At 44.8% G+C, this 16,892-nt stretch overlaps 1 protein-coding gene and 1 long non-coding RNA gene across 4 annotated transcripts in view; both read right to left on the bottom strand.

Moving 5' to 3' along the window:
• Positions 1-16,892, bottom strand: part of Rora (RAR related orphan receptor A) — a 713,188-nt gene that overhangs the window by 276,074 nt on the left and 420,222 nt on the right. The window lies entirely within an intron of this gene.
• Positions 35-10,135, bottom strand: LOC121137533. Its single transcript, XR_005874808.1, has 2 exons — positions 9,882-10,135; positions 35-349 (listed from the first exon to the last, which is right to left on the bottom strand). It is a non-coding gene; the product is annotated as an uncharacterized LOC121137533 (long non-coding RNA).

The raw sequence follows: 16,892 nt of genomic DNA, 5'->3' as shown, positions 1-16,892 counted from the left end.
GCGAGGTGCTCTGGCAGACAGAAGTGCAGACAACCCCAATAAAATCGATTTTTATTCTTTCTAATGAACCCATCACATACAGAATATGAGAAAGCGCTGCCCGGGTGGGAGGGAGGAGCTGACTTTGGCAATGAATCCACGGCTTCTCTTAAAGTGATTATTCCAAGACACAAGAAGGCGGAGGCTGAGGGACACACATGGAGAGGGCAAGTCAATCAGTCCGGTTTCATTTCTTATTTCTATCACATCTTCACGGAGTGCACACGGCAGGTATGGGGCTTTCTAACATATGAGCAGGGAAGATGGCTTGTGTGAGAAATGTCACTCATCCTAATCAGGCAATGACGCCCTGTTTAAGATGGAAGAATGAGCAAAATCACATTTTTGAATTATTTTTCCCAGTGTGAATGTAGCTGTAGGGAAAAAATAGGCCATCCCCCTTCCCTTAATCTCAAATTCTTAACTGTTAGCCCTGGGAAGTAAAGTACAAAGAGAAATTAACTTCCATGATAAATATTTAAGAAAAACACCCTTTAATTGAGTTAGAGGGAAAGTAAATGTGCCAACTGGTATTTGAGATAACTGTCTTGATAAGTTCTTTGCAGATATAATAGTAGCTGAAAACCTGCCCGCAGTTTTTATTTTGCCGAGGTATTCACCAGGCTTAGGCATTTTTCACAGAGAGCATCAGGACTTAGAAATATCTTGATGAAGTTGCAAAAAAGAAAAGGACCCTCATTTGGCTGGACCTTGTGAGCTGACACAGGCACCTGTAAGCCAGGATAATTACAGATTCTGTGCAAGTTTGGCTAGGGTTTAGGGGATTGTCTTGAACTAATAAACTGTCCTTGAACATCCTAGTCACTAGGTAACTAAACACCGCTCTCATTGCCCTGGATCCTGCTTTCTGGTCTTGCTACAAAACCTTATGCCATGGGCTTACTTCAGATGCTCAGTGTTCACACAGTCATCTTGAAAATTCAATGTGAGGAACAGTGTATACTAAACCCAATCAGACCACCTTCTCTGCTCTACGTGCTTCTCTGATGAGCCTGGGACTTCCTTCTCTAAAGATCTGAAATCCGTTGTCTCCACACTCCCTTCCCACCCCTTGTGGTTTTTCTTGCTTCCCCCCCCCCGTGTGTGCTGACTCTCTCATTCCTCTTCTACTAAATTATGCTCTATTATTTCCAGAGCCTGAAGAACCCACAGCTGAAGCATCATTCCTAACCTTATTTTGTATTCCTAGCATGTGCTAAGACCTGTTTTGAGTTTTATTTGCCGCCAAGTTGCTGACACAGCTCCAATTCTGTTTTCATATTTTGATTGGGTGGGAGTGTTCATTACTGTGGGTACCAGGCGAGGGAAAGAAAGTCATTTCCACAAGGCACAATTTACACCTTCGTTAAAGGGCTTTTTTTTTGTTTCTGAATGCTTTGCCCATTTGAATTCTAAACACTACAAATGTACACACATATCACTTTTTTTGCTCGTAGAAAAAAAGTTTTAATGAAAATTATAGTGTTCCTGTAATTGTCCTCTTAGGCTCTTTACGTTATGCTCATGATGGTTCATCTGCCTTGGTGTCTCCTGATTGACCAGCATGTTGGCAGGTATGGAAAACCTAGAAGCCAGGGGCTTCTAAGAACTGGCGTTTTCAAAGCCCAGTTCAGATCTGCAGTCACCGGCCTTTCTGGGGACACCCACTTCATTTGGGACATGGAATGTGTGGTTCGCAGCAGGCTTCTCTCTTAGAAGCAGAGAACTCATTCATTTCAGGAGCAGGGAACCCCTTACGAGGACACAAGGTTTCCACCGAGCTTTCCCATAAATGCATGGCAGGGAAGAGGGGTCACAGTTCTAATCTCTCTTTGGGGAACAAGTTAGCTTGAGGGACTCCTCGACTACAAACCATCATGTGCTCCAGACTCAGGACTGTCAGATGAAACAGGAGAGACCCCATTGCCTTTGGGTTTCAGAGAAATAAAAATTATTTTGTGCAGATCCCATACAAATTTGAGACATAGTTATTTTTTAAAGACCCATATTTTTATTTCTTCGGAATACAGATCTAACAGCCCATCTCATATTTCTGTTTGGTGATTCTGATGACCTTTTGCACAGTGTGAAGGATACAGGTGGCAATACCAGACACAGGACTGGTGGTTTTTGTAGTCTTTAGGCATTATTTTCTATGTGTCAATGATACCTAACTTGGTGCCCTCACTAAACGTGGTCTGTTCGTCATCTTGCTCATTTCTGCTTCTCTCCCTGGATTACTCAAGGCTTCCTCTTCTGGGAAGCCTTCTGGAATACCCAGCCCTAAGCAATGGCTTGCTCCTATGAAGAGCCCAGGAACTCCTGTGTGAACCATTCATCAGCGCCATTCAAGTTCCTCTTGGCAGCTGCATTAGTCATTCCACCTGCATCCTGCATTCTTCCCAGAAGGACACAAGCTCTTAGATAGCAGCCACCTTGACTCCTTATGTGCTCTGTAGAGTCCAGCACTAGGCCTTTTATATGGTTGGTGATCATGAGGTTTCCGGTGATTTAAAAGCCAACTCATGGGAGGGGGATATGGCTCCCTTGGTGGAATTCTTATATAGCATGCATTACACCCTAAATTAGAATACCAGCACTCAAGAACTAGGCATGGAGTAAGTGTCTGTAATCCCAGAATTAAGGAGGCAGAAGCAAGAAGATCAGAAGTTCAAGGTTACCCTCAGCTAAGTAGCTAGAGGCCAGCCTGAGCTACACGACACCCTGTCTCAAATAAGTAAAGAAATAGTCATACATAAACACAAAAGGTGACTACTGATTGTTACCAAACTGCTTTTTTTCTTCTGCTGTCTAAGCTTTCTCCAGCAAGGAAAGATGATGGGTCAGGGCTTCCTCCATAATTCGAGCACAGGAGAGGCATGTACATATACTGGCTCGGACCTCTGATGACCAGTGTGGGAGCTAGACTCATTTTTTGTGGGTCCCAAATACGGAATGAACATTCTGATGGGGGTGGGGTGCGAGGCACTTGAGAAGAGGACCTGGTGTCTCCTCATTCTTAAGGATCACGAAGATTTACTTTTGTATACATCCACTTACAGAGCATGTAGGCAGGCTGTGGCCAAAGAGCCAGAGAAGCAGGAATACAGAATACATTTCTCTAAAGTGAGTACTATTCCAAACCAGAAGCTGAATTTCCTAATGAGAATTCTGGGGTTGAAGGCAGCATCAGCTCTTACAACCACAGTGAACAAGGTGGGACTTAAAAGTGACAGTTGGAGACAGAGGCAGCTGCTGAACATCTGGCAGAATCCCCCTAGTTACCTGGGGTTCTGTGTCACAGCCACTGGGAATTTCTGTTTGCCAACCATCTTGCATGGTGGTCTGGATCCCAGGAGGGTAGAAAATAAGTTTCTAGAAAGAAAGCTACAGAAAAATGGCACAGGCATTATGTTTCTTTGAAAAGTTTAAATTTGTTGTCTTCTTCATAGATGGATGCCCATACCTTGTGAATCGGGACTTTTAGATCAGGTTGTAGGTGGTTCAGTAGTTAAGAACACTTGACACTCTTAAAAAAATCGGGATTCCATACCCAGCACCTACATGGTGGCTCACAACCACCCATTTCCAAAGGATCCAACTTCCTCTTTTGGCCTCCACAAACCCATATGGTGCACTACCATATATGTGGACAAACCACTCATCCATGTAAACTAAAAAATACACAAGTAAAATCAGAACAGAGTGGGAAAGCCTGCCATTTACACATCACCTTAGGGACTTGGTTTCCCCTTCTGCTCAGTTGCTCTGCCACAAAGATAGTGGGGTGTCCATTGACCTGTGTGCATATCTGGGATCTGTATTAACCTCCCAGCCTTGCCTAGCACTCCTGTCAAAACCTTATCACCGCTGGGTCTGCCTTCCATGTTCGTTCTTCTCCCACACCCACATTCCAGGCTCAATTAGTAGAATCCCAGTTTTATACCCACACTACAGCAGCACATTAAACTGTCCTCGATTAAGCCCTGGATTAGCATGTGCCCAGACTTTATCTTAATTGCCGATTAAGAGTAATCCCTCCAGGGAATTCTCTGGAGCTGCTTTCTTACCAGGAGGGGTGACTCATTACATATTTGGGGTTACCAGGGCCACTTAGCATCTTTTGATGAACATGGAGGGCCCTCAGTTCTCTGGCCTTTGAGGAAGAGACTTTATTGCTCTCTGACAGTCTCCCTAGACAGCTCATTTGCACCTGAAGGTCGGGGTTGAGGGGGATAAAGCTTTGATCCATCTTGACAAGTATGGAATACAGGCCTCAGCAGAAGCTTTGGCTTGCTGTATCTATGGTGAGCTTTGGCTTGGAGAAGGATATTCTCCACACATTCTGTTCATAGTGTTTACTTACAGGGCTCTCTCTCTCTCTCTCTCTCTCTCTCTCTCTCTCTCTCTCTCTCTCTCTCTCTCTCTCTCTCTCTCTGTCTAAATACAATTTGTTGACTGAACCATTTGAGAATTGGGTATACATAGCATGGTTCTTGAGTATAAATACTCCAGCATAAATTTCCAAAAAATAGAAAGCTAATTGTTTTTCTAGTTCTAACTCTGCTGTAGATTGTTTTTTATGATTGGTGATGGATAAATTCATAAAAATATATTCAGTAATGAGAAGTGTAAAATATAATGTGAAGCTCCGCAGCTTCAGAGTGGCTGTTCAACTGTGTAGTAGTTCATTGAGGCCTATAGATTTCAGTCTGCTTTGTGTGTGTGTGTGTGTGTGTGTGTTTTATTTGCAAGGATTTATAATAAAGTTTATAAAAAGCTTTAGAGACAATAGTTTTAAAGAGAAATCTGGGACTAGGGAAATGTCCAGAGATATATAAAGATGACCCCAACTAAGAATCTAAGCAATAGTGGAATGCCTTTCCCCTATAATGAGATTGATGACTATCTTATATGCCATCCTAGAGCCTTCATCCAGTAACTGATGGAAGCAGAAGCAGAGATCCACAGTTACACATTGAGCTGGAATCTAGTTGCAGAGAGGGAGGAGCAAAGGGGTCAATACCAGGCTGGGGAAACCCACAGAAACAGCTGACCTGAACAAGGAGAAGCTCGTGGACCCCAGATTGATAGCCTGGGAAACCAGCATAGGACTGACCCAGACTCCCTGAACTTGGGTATCAGTTAGGAGGCCTGTGCAATCTATGGGGCCTCTGGTAGTGGATCAGTATTTATCCCTAGTATACGAATGGACTTTGGGAGCCCATTCCATATAGAGGGATACTCTTTCAGCCTAGGCACACAAAGAAGGGCCTAGGCTCTGCTCCAAATGATGTGACAGGCTTTGAAGATCCCCCATGGAAGGCCTCACCCTCCCTGGGGAGCAGAAAGGGGATGAAATAGGGGATGGGTGGGGGACAGGGGAGGAAGGGAGGGAGAGGGAACTGCGATTGACATATAAAACAAGATTGTTTCTAATTTAAATAAAAAAGAGAGGAAAATTTAAAGAGTAGTACTGTTGTTTTATATTAAGTTTACATTGGGCAGGACACTGTTTTTATTAATCCACTAAGATGGTTTGGTGGATAAAGGTGCATGTCACCATGCCTGCCAACATGAGTTCATCCCTGAGTCCTACATGGTAGAAGGAGAGAAGTAGCTTGTGGGAACTGTCCTCTGACAGCCACACCTATATTCACACACACACACACACACACACACACACACACACACACACACACACACGTCGCGCGCGCGCGCTTTATAAAAGGGAGATGTGGTTACCACAAGGATGGGATAGTGAAAGAACTCTCTTACAGACATAAGACTGAAGAAAGAGGTACAACTTAGTGAAGGTCACCAGGGACACTAGAGTCCAAACTCAGGATACAGGGCTAACGTAGGCCCACCATGTAGGTAGGCATATAAAACCCCAAGATCGTTGGGAGGACATAGTCAATAGACTTACATTCTTTTGGGGCAGAGAGCTCTGGTGTTTTAGGGGCATGCTTCATATTTCCATGATGGGTTAAAAAGGCCTAATGATATAGTATCAACAGTTCATCGAAACACATATCTTCTGCTAGACCGAAGATCCCAGTTGCTTATGAAGTGCTGTGTGGTCAGCCACCCAGGGAGTGGAAATCAGGGTATAAAATCAGAGCACATACAAATCCCATGGAAATCCTAAGGTGAGATAAGGATGAAAGGCCTGATTCAGAGTAGAAATGGCTAACATTGACAGGTAAAGTTTCTGGAAGGTAGGGGTGTGTGTGTGTGTGTGTGTGTGTGTGTGTGTGTGTGTGTGTGTGTGTACATGTGTGCAAGCACTCTGGTGTACATATGCATATGGAAAGTTGAAATCAATCTGAAGTGTTGTTCCTCAGGTTTTTTTTGTTTGTTTGTTTTTGAGACAGGGTCTCCTCATTGGCCTGGAGTTGACTAATTGGCTAGGCTGTGGAGACAGCAAGCCCCAGGAATCCACCTGCCCTTGTCTCCCCAACACTGGGAGTATAAACATGCACCATCTGCCCGCCTTTCTTAATGTGGGTATCTCCCTAGTCTACTTCTGGAGATTTTGAATAGGACATTTCTCTGCTTCCTATCCCAGATTCACCAGGGTGTATGGGTTAGCTGGGTCTGTGTGGAGTTTATCAGGGTGAAGGCTCTCTTAACTGTCACCATCAAATATGGTGGCCCATTTTGTGCTGTCTCTATCTCAGACTCTATCCTAACTCATTAGCATCCTTCCTGGCCCCTGTGGGACATTTGTTCCTAAGAACTCCTTCTCAGGTGACAGTGAGTATTACTGCTTCTAGTAGAGAGAAATATTGCAAGCTTAAAGGGGGGCTGCTCAGCTACCTCCATGCTCTCCCTCACCGTCTTCTGGGAAGTAGCCAGAGATGCCTCAGTATCTAGGTCACTCAAAGGCCTCACTGTCTTCAGCATTCTTTTCACTAAAGACCTGTGCTGTGCCTCCTTTGTTGCAATGCCTCTGAATGGACAGAAGTCGTTTGCGGGCTCTTTCTAGAACATTCCGATCTGGCCTCTCCTGTGGTGATCTTATTTTCTTCCTAAAGCTGACACAAGAACTGAGGATGAAAGCTTTCTCTTAGTAAAACCCACATGATAACCACCATGTTTCTTAGATTCTATTACAAAACACTACTGGTTTTAAGTGGAAACCTGAAAATTTAGGGTAAATTACAGTATGAATTCATGATCACACAAAGCATTCTGTCAACTTCCTTCGTGATGGATATTTGGAGTCTATTATCTGAAGATGTTTGTCCTGAAGTAAGTTCTCTGTGGGACCAGAGACACGGCATATCCCTGAAGCTTCTCAGCTACGAACCACATGACCACCCAGTATAATTTCCTCTCCTCCTTCTTCGAGCCCTTCTCTGGTGAGTTCTCTCCATTCATAATGGGCTCCCAGGATAGCTGCCTTCAGCCTTAGCATGAACATGAGTATAAATGGATGGGATTTCCACATTATTCTGGTCCAAGCTGCAAATGATGAGCTTCCCCACCGAGCCCCGATGGCGGTATTTCTAGGCTTTAACTGGATGGGGGCTCACTTCGTTAATAGAATTCTCTCTTCAGTTGTTTGACTATGTTAATGTTGCTAGATGGGGTGAGGAGTTAGGACCAATTTTCCTACATGTAAGTCAGTTTCAAAGGTATGTGTGGGTTCTCTTGAGTAGATTTTTTTCCTATAAAGACTTTGAAATTACCATTATCTTTTTCCTCTTTATAAAAGTTAGTATCTTGCTAGGCATGCCACCAGCAGTACTTAGGGTTAGTATTAGTAAACTCTTCTTGGATATTTCTGGTATTGGCTTGAAGACATTTTAAACCCCTTTTTCATTTTGCTCATATTGTTTCCTCAGTGTTCATGACTCATGGTATACAAACACACACAGATACACACACACACACACACACACACACACACACACACACACACAACCACATTCATTTATGCCTACCTTGGACCACATCTGAGCCAACATATTCCCTTGGGGGACACAGTGGTCTCTCGTCCTATTAATGAACAGTATGTTGTTGCTGATTTGTAGAGGGCTTAATTTAATAAACACAGCAAGATGAATATGCTTATGGGACATCAAACCTCTTTAGGTTTCAAATTACTGACTTAGAAGAATTGTCTTGTGAGGCACGAGGTCCTCTCACAGCTGGGCCATTATGGAATATGATGTGGCAAGGGAACAGGAACCTACCTTGGGCTTTGGCTCCTTCTGCCCTCTGATTCCATCTCTCTATCCCTAAGTGCCCAGGAAGCATCAGATGTGCAGACCTCAGCAATGTCTGTGTGGACTAGTTCAGTGTAAACTCTGTGGCTTAGTCTATTCGATGGGAACTCGAAACTTTGTCGAGGGGAAAGTGATTTTGCTGGCTCAGTTAGAACTCAGTTTAGACAGCACTAGACATCACGACAACCGACTAGCTGGAGACGAAGGGGCTCAAGGCCTACCTGCAGGAGTGTCTCCCTGCTTTCCTCTTTCTCCCCAGCTACTCTCATAGAAGTCCTTCAGACCAAAACCTGAGTTCCTGGCCCCACCCCACTCTTGTCATGGACAGAAGAGTGCAGCCAGAGTCAGACTCAGCTGGGAACCAGCCCACATTTCAGGGTGAGTTTACCAGGGCCAGCCTCACGATGTCTCCTTCACTAGTCATGCCCCAGTCCAGACACTTTCCCAGCCTGAATCCATGTCAGACATTACTACTCGATCACAGAATTCTTTCCAATTAATACCAAGCACAGCTCCCAAGTGCTTCACAGAACTTCAAGCAGTCACTACCAATCAAATAGGAGTTTAAAGGTGAGCTAAATTCTATGGACATGCCTGGGTAAACACAGATAGCTGAGGTTTGAACCCCAGCTTCAATCCTTAAAATCACCACAACTTTGGCACAATTTATTGTGTGCCTCAGTTTCACTCCCGGTAAAATGAGGAGAATAATGGTGTCTTTCTCATATGATTGTTGTATGAAATGAGTAAATAGTATAATATGCTAAACACAGTATCCGTTATACATCAAAATGGAGATACAAATGTATGAGTATTGTGGATGCTGTTGAAATCAATGTGTTCAGGAGACACATGTTATAGTATATGGGCCACATCCCTCCATCTTGGTCAATCACATGGTGAGGTAATTTTCTTCAAGGGAGGAAAGGAGTAGAACAGAGCCACTCTTGCAGATGTCAAAGACTGGTGGGGGACGAAGGCCTGGAGGCCAGTGACCTTGGCCACTGTGTGCCGTGTGCTAGGAAGACAGAAAGGAAGGAACATCAAAGACTAGGAAAGCAGGTTGTATGTGAAGGGCATGAACTTTCCGCAAACCAAACAAGAATAGGCACAGCACAACACAGCAAAGCACCCCCCCCCCCAAAAGATAGAATGCAACTGAGCTGAGCCACAGAATGAAGTCTGGGCACCGTCTCTCAGTCAAACCCAGAGCTCTCTCATATGGCTGGTTTCTCTATGGATTTGTTCTGAGATCCCCTGTCTGTGCTTCCTGAGTGGAATTACAGGCAGGCCCTCCATGGCCATCTGACATTTACAAGGTTCTGGGGATCTGAACTCTGGTCCTTAGTCTTGAATGGTAAGCATATAAGTATTCCACCAACCCACCCCCACCCATGACCCCCACATACACAAACACAGGAGTTTTTAGCTGTGCTATCCACTGCCTAGTCGCTGGACCAGTAATACCAGTGAGCAGGAACACCAGTGATTACCAGTTCTGGGTATATGCAGTCCTGCCCAAGCCACCCTGTTACTGGAAGCCTACATCCCTTTGCTACTCCCACACCTCCTGCTGCCTTCCAATCCAGCACACACTTGACTTACTTTTCTGTTACTAAGTTTTCTCAGTGGGAATAGAAATCCTCAAAGACACAGACGCGGGTCCATCTTGCTGAATTAGTCCCCGGGACCTGGATTGGCGCTTAGTTAGCGTCAGGTGCTAATCAAACACTAACCAGAGGCACAAGAGCACAATGTTCGTCCTTGCCCTCTGAAGACTCAGTCCTTTGTGACAGCAGCAAACACAAAGCAACAGTGACATGGAAACAAAAGGGAAACAACGGGGGGGGGGGGGCGGGGGACTGGGGGCGGGGGCCTTAGTCCTCTGCAATAGCCGGAAGTGCTGTAAGTTAAGGGGAAGTCGGGAAGCAAGACCAGAGCCAGAGCCAGGGCATAGAGACGGGAAAGCACTGCGGTAGAAATCAAAGGGAGTGCTTGGTATCGCCCCACATTCACTGGCCTGGTAACCAGGAGACCCTGGTTGAAGTCTCAGCTTTGTTTAAATTGGCTGTGTGACCTTAAGCATGTCACTATGCCTTTCTGTGCCTCAGTCCTCCATCTAAGTTAAGTGATTCAATTCAAATAGCAAATGATTACCCATTTTACCGCTTCAGTTTCAAAAGTGGCCAACATCTGACCTCATTCTGCTTGATATCAAGATGCTAAAATGGACGACTATCAGAGTTTCATCTTTAGTAGGAGAGAAATTAAAATTAAATGTCCTGGGATGGCAAGATGGCTCAGCAGATAAAGAACCCCCCCACACAAACCCCAATAACTGGAGCTGGACTGTGGGACCCACACAAGGGAACAAGAATTGACTCCTGCAAGCTATCATTCTCTTGTCTCCAATTTGTACTTGTAGTGTCTCTGTTGCTCCCTCTCTCTCTCTCTCTCTCTCTCTCTCTCTCTCTCTCTCTCTCTCTCATGTGTGTGTGTGCGTACACACACACACAGACACAGACACAGACACACACTTGTGTCTCCCACTTCTCTAGTCACAGAAGGCTGCATTCCCTGGGTGCAGCCCTCCATTTAAATATCCTTATTCAGCAGATCGGGCATTTAAACCAAGAGGTGGGGTAGTGGGAGCCCCACAAGCGGTAGAGGCCAGGTGCATATCTCTAATAACCACGTAGGAATCAAGCAGCTATCTCCCTAGCTTGGGGAATGAGCAAAATACCAGTAGCTGAGGGCATATTGAACTGCTGAGCCAGGGGTGCGTGGATGCTACTTCAAATGGCTTAGGAAGCATTGCCGTGGCGTAAGTGGGTTACCACAGCCTTACAAAAGCACATCTGGAGGGGCTGTTGGCTTCATGCATCCTTGAATATTGAACCCAGGGAAGGAAATTGACTAGCTGTTTAATCCAATAGTCAATATGTACTCCTGTTTGTATAGACTCCATTGAATTAAAACTCAAGCCTTCACCTCCCGTGAGAATAATCCAACTTAACTGTGTGGGCCTTGTAGATGCGCATCACAGCTAGCGGTTTCTTCGTTCGGAGGGGCTGGTCAGTGCTCCCAGATCAAAGTGGCTAATAAATTTTTGATCTGGTTTATTGAAGAGCTGAATCAGGTTTGTTATCTTTTTGAGTTACAATGGTTCTCTAATGAAATTTGATTATTTTGAACACCCACCTCCCATGCTGAAGATCCTATGCCTCAGTTTCCTCGTCCAAACGGAAAGGCTAAACACCCCTCGCTCTAAAGAGTCAGTTTCCCCACAGGGGCTGTCAGTCATGACCTAATCCAGACCACAACCTGATGACCCGACTATAGACAACTGTCTATTCTTGGCTACCTTACTACTGAGGGAAAATGGGCTAAATTAGCAGAGTTTCCAATAAAATTATATTGACGATTTCTTTTAAAGTATGTACGTGTGTGTGTGTGCGCGCGCGCGCACGGGAGCGCGCGCCAGTGCTTGTGTACATGTGTGTTTGTGGTGTGGAAGACAGGACAACCCCATGTGTCTTCCTCAGGTACTGTCTGATTTTTGAGACATGGTCTCTCAGCAGTCTGAAGCTTGTGCATTTCTCTAGACTGGCTAGGCCCAAGCATCTGCCTACCTGTGACTCTGCAGAACTGGAATTACTGGTGTGCACCACAAAGCCAGGCTGTTTTACACACGTTCTGGGGAGCAAAGTCATGTCCTCACTCTTGCACATCAAATACTATACCAGCTGAGCCATCTCCCCAGTCTCTAATGCTTTACTCCCAAACCCTTCAACCTTGTAGTTGACTTTCCTGGTGACTTAATAAAGGCCAAGGAATCAAGAGCTGAATTTTCTGAGAACTGATACACCTTTTAAAGCCAAGAACAGAGTACCCCACCCTGGCCCTTCTCCCTTTGGAGGATAACTCCTCCGAGGTAAGGGACTCCTGTAGTTGCTGCAAGCCTGCATGGACCGTAACCTACTCCCTCATTCTTCTTGCTTCCTGGTCTTTCGTCTAGGGCCTTATAAAGAACATTCTGGCTACTGGTGGGAGGGTGGTCATGTTTGGGGCACTGGCATCAGACTTACTACATTCTCCCTTTCCATAGGAGGAGGACAATATGGAAGGTTCTCTTTGAGTTTCAGGTTCAGACATTGCCCAAAGCTCAAAGCAAAAACGATATAGACTTAATAACAACTTCCAAGGACTCTTTCTCAAGTTCAAAGTGGACTGTAAACATTAATTAATCAATTCCTCCTCTCAACATTGTGTGAGGTATGAATTAGTTCCATTTTATAGATGGGAATGGCTAGGTAAGGGACTCCTGTAGCTTACTGCAAGCCCACATGGACTGTAACCTAGAAAGACAGGAGTAAGTTGGATTTCTGTGCTTCCCTTGTACACAAAAACTAATGAAAGCCCCATCACCATTATAGAAACAGGAATTGAGTGTCCTTGTTTCCCTGCAGTGGTCAGTATGCCCTGTTCTTGACTCCATTTCCATCCTTTGGCCTCAGTTTTCTGCTCTCAAGGGATTGCCTTCTCTCAAGGTAACCAAGTGGAGTGACTTTGAATAGGCCATCTGAACGTCCAGACCTTCCCGTTAATTGACATGAGTTTTACCTGGATTTTTACCAGCCTAACAGGGATGACATCTGCAAACACAGTCACTCACTGCATATGCAGCTGGATGGGTGGTCAGGAATGCATAAGCATGAATGCTATTTGGTTCAAGTACCAAATGATTACACACACACACACACACACACACACACACACACACACACACGAAGAATGGGGGAGGTTAACATAACCCTTCGTACAGATTTTCACTATGTACATTAGTTTTGTAGTGTTGGGGAGATGACTTCATCAGTAGAGTCACCATCTAATGATGAGGACCTGAGTTTGGATTCAGTAAAAAGCTGAATGTGGTGGGTGACATGCGCCTATAACTCCAGTGCTGAAGAAGAGAGGCAGATGGATCTCTACAGACAACCGTCCCAGATGAGCAATCAGTGAACCTCAGATTCAGTGAGAGAGTCTGTCTCAAAAATTAAGGTCAAGAATCCTAGTAAGGACACTTGATTTTGACCTCTGATTTCCATGTATGTGTACACATGTGTGTGCATATACATGTACAAAACTGCCAGACATATACATAAACCACACATACACATCTCCAGAGGACTAAAATTAAAAAAAAAGAAATTGGTTTACTAATATTAGCAACTATATCTCTTTTATAAAAGCAAGCTGCTGATCATGTTATAGCCAACTGTACAAAGTTTTTGTTTTGTTTTAGATAATTCTGCCCTTGCAGCCTCCCACGATCTGGAAATGGTTCCACCTTTTTTCGAGGAATTGCCTTAACCTGATAAGCCTGGATATCCTATCCATGGGTTGAAACGTCATGGTATGGTCAGTTGAGACCTGGGTGGATTTATCTTTGTGGCTCACTTGTACAGGAAGGGTGGCCTCAGCTAAAGTGCTGTGACACTGGAATTTCAGACTTGCTCATCTGCAACATCTGGAAATGTGTTCTCCCAAATGCATCGGGGTTGCAAGCAAGTCTTTATATATCCCAGGAGCAGCAATCACACTTTGCAGAACACACCTGAAATGGTGTTAGGTGTGAAGACAGAGAGGAGAAGTTTTAGCTGAGAACATAAGGGATATAGAAGAACTTGTAGATAAACATAGGGAAGAAGTTTGCCTTTCTGTTTTTATTGAATGCAGGGAGTGGAAAGGTTTAGCCTGGCAGTTCTCAACCCTAGCTGCTTATCAGGGTCACTTTGGAGAATTGGGAATCAAACAGCAGTCTCAGAGAATGTGAAATGGTAACACTTGTGCTCACTGAATTTGCCTTCTCCAGAATCAGAGGGTGGCCAACTGTGATACCCAGACAGGCCAGAGAGACTGGGACTGGTCTAGGGAGCATAGCACGGAGTGTAAACACATAGTATGTGATCTATACTGTGGGTCAGAGCATGTGCAAGAGACAGTCCCTTAGGAAGGAGTCAGGTTTGTTTTTCCTGGAGAAGTTGCTTGTAGTAAGCATAGCTGTTCATTTAGGGATTTGACTTTATTTGTAGCTTTCATGTGAGAAACTATTTTAAAACAGGGTGTCTTCATTATCATTTTTATTGACATTGACTCAAAATAATTTGCTTGATAGATGAGCCAAAATGAGATAGATTTACAGTCCTCAAAATAACTGAAAATGAAAAAAAAATATCGAAATACAACAAAACAAAAACTATGCTGCTTTGCGGGCTGTCTACATCCAGGAACCATACATAGTCCATTCAATTAAGTGATGTTGCTGAGGGAACTGCCAGCGATCAATGATGTAGTCATGTCCATGAAGGGAAATGCCATCTGGCCTAGGTTTAAAAGGCTTAAGTGACAAGAAAGAAACAAAAACAAGACCAGAGATTTTTGATTTGCATCTTACACAGGTCATGCCATGCTGTTTAGGCTTTCCATTTTACAACTTACTGTACCTTCTCCAAAGTTTTATTAGATGAGTTCCCTCATCATGACCATTTCACAGATGAAGAGTCTGAGTCCGAGAAGGCTTAACTCACTTCTCAAAAGTTATAAAACTGGGGGCTTGGGGAGATAGCTCAGTGGGTGAAGTGTTTACTACATAATCAAGAGGACCAAAAGAGTTTGGATCTCCAGCACCCAAATCAAAGCTGGGCAGGAGCGGTGGGCCATCTATCAACCCAGGGCTGGGGAAGTCTCCCTACTTCCCAAAACACTTAGAGCTAGACCAGCTTAATCTAGGTTCAGTGAGAGACCTGCTTTAGTAAATAATAATGAGTGTGATTGAGGAAGATGCCTGATGATATCAACCTATAGACTCCATGCATATACACACCTGCACACACATATCCCTCTCCATGCAAACATACATACACATGTACATACAACACACAAACAAATGCACAAACAAGTCCTAAACCAGCAAAGAGGAGAGCTGAGTCCTCTGGATTCAGCAGGCCACATTATTAACCCATCATATTATGCTGCTTAAGTGTGTAGAAAGTCTTGGGGGTGTGTTCTGGATGTGAGGTGCTCAGGCTGCCTGGTTGTGCTGGGGTGGACTGGGGACAGTTGAGCTCAGCTTTTTTTTTTTTTTTTTTTTTTTCATCCAGGAGCACTGCTCCAGATGAGTGTGAACGCATAATGTTTTTAGCTGTCAACATTGAGGTTGGGGACTCCCTTGAACTTGCATGTCCCAGCAGCCTGGGCAGCTTTTCTGGCTAACATCTTTAAAACCACACCCATGACGGAGAAGAGAAACACAAGCAGCTGGGGCTTTGCGTGCTAGGACTTCACCTGGTACCCAAGGAACCATTGGCTTTTGTCCCCTGAGGCAGGACCGTGCCTGGCTAGTTCCCCGGTGTTTCTACAGCTTGGAGAGGCCCAGAGTCCTATCTAGTGGGTTTCATGACTCGTCAGTTGTCTTCTCATTTGCTCCTCCCTGGAAAGTGCAGGGAAGGAGAATGAAGGCAGCTTTCCACAGCTCAGTGGGCTGAACAAGCCAGCAACTTGGCTGTGGTGTCAAGTCAGTTATATAAGCCCTGGCTGCCTGCCTCCCTGGTGGGGGAGGGGAGGGAAAGGAGCAGGAAAGGCCTTATTAGCATTGCGATAAGAAACTAGACAGAGAAAGCTTGCTGTCTTGAGAGCCTGGAGCCCCGTGCTCCCTATCTCATTCCACAAGTTTCAAGCCCTCACTTGCACACTAGGGGAGGCCAGCAGAGGAACAGGGCTGGGGTTTTCAGGCCCTACTTTATTAAGACTCAAAATAAGCCCTCTCTAGCAATATGGTTCAGTTGGTCGTGTGTCTGTCTAGCAGGCAGGCAGCCTGGGATTCTATAACCCAGCCAGGAGAGCAGAGGCAGGAGGATCAGAAGTTTAAGATCATCCTTGACTACATAGCAGGTTTGAGGTCAGCCTGGGCTACATAAGACTCTATCTCAAAACAAAACAAAACAACAACAACTAAATACCCTTCCTCTGCAAGTCTTCAGAAGACCAGTGGTTAAGGACACAGGAAAATCGAAACGAAGGAGCAAATCCAGGGATGAGGATGGGCACCATCGTGCATTACAGCCAGATTTTCACTTCTGAAGCAAGAGGAAAGCCCAGAGCCCAGGACTCGCACCAGCTCCTTCAAAAAGCTCTCAGTAAGGAAAACAGAAGAACAAAGCACCCTCGTGGGGTCCTTTGCAGGTCTGTCTCTTTGGGCCCCAAGAATGACAGCCACCACTTGTTTTTAGGTGGGACAGAAATCAACTTAAGTTGTACAACGGGGACTCTAGTGGCTCCGCCTCACCTGCCACCACCCTCCCAGCCAAAAGAAGGGATGCTTCCATTTACGCATACATCTGCACAAATAAGGCCCTGAAACATCTCTCATGAATAGCCCAAGATGAATGAACTTGTGGGGAAGTGCTCATTCCTGCTCACAATAAAAGGTAAACATTAACGCCAGATTCGGGAGATAATTTTTTATTTTGTCTTCCAAAAAAATACCCTTGACACTGGTCAGGCTGCATGAAACCTGGGAGACTTGGGCTGTAAAATCTGCATAATTCCTCAGCA

This window comes from Mesocricetus auratus, unplaced genomic scaffold (genome assembly GCF_017639785.1).
Source record: "Mesocricetus auratus isolate SY011 unplaced genomic scaffold, BCM_Maur_2.0 Super-Scaffold_100691, whole genome shotgun sequence".
NCBI lineage: Eukaryota > Metazoa > Chordata > Mammalia > Rodentia > Cricetidae > Mesocricetus > Mesocricetus auratus.
This window is presented reverse-complemented; position numbering and strand designations above follow the sequence as displayed.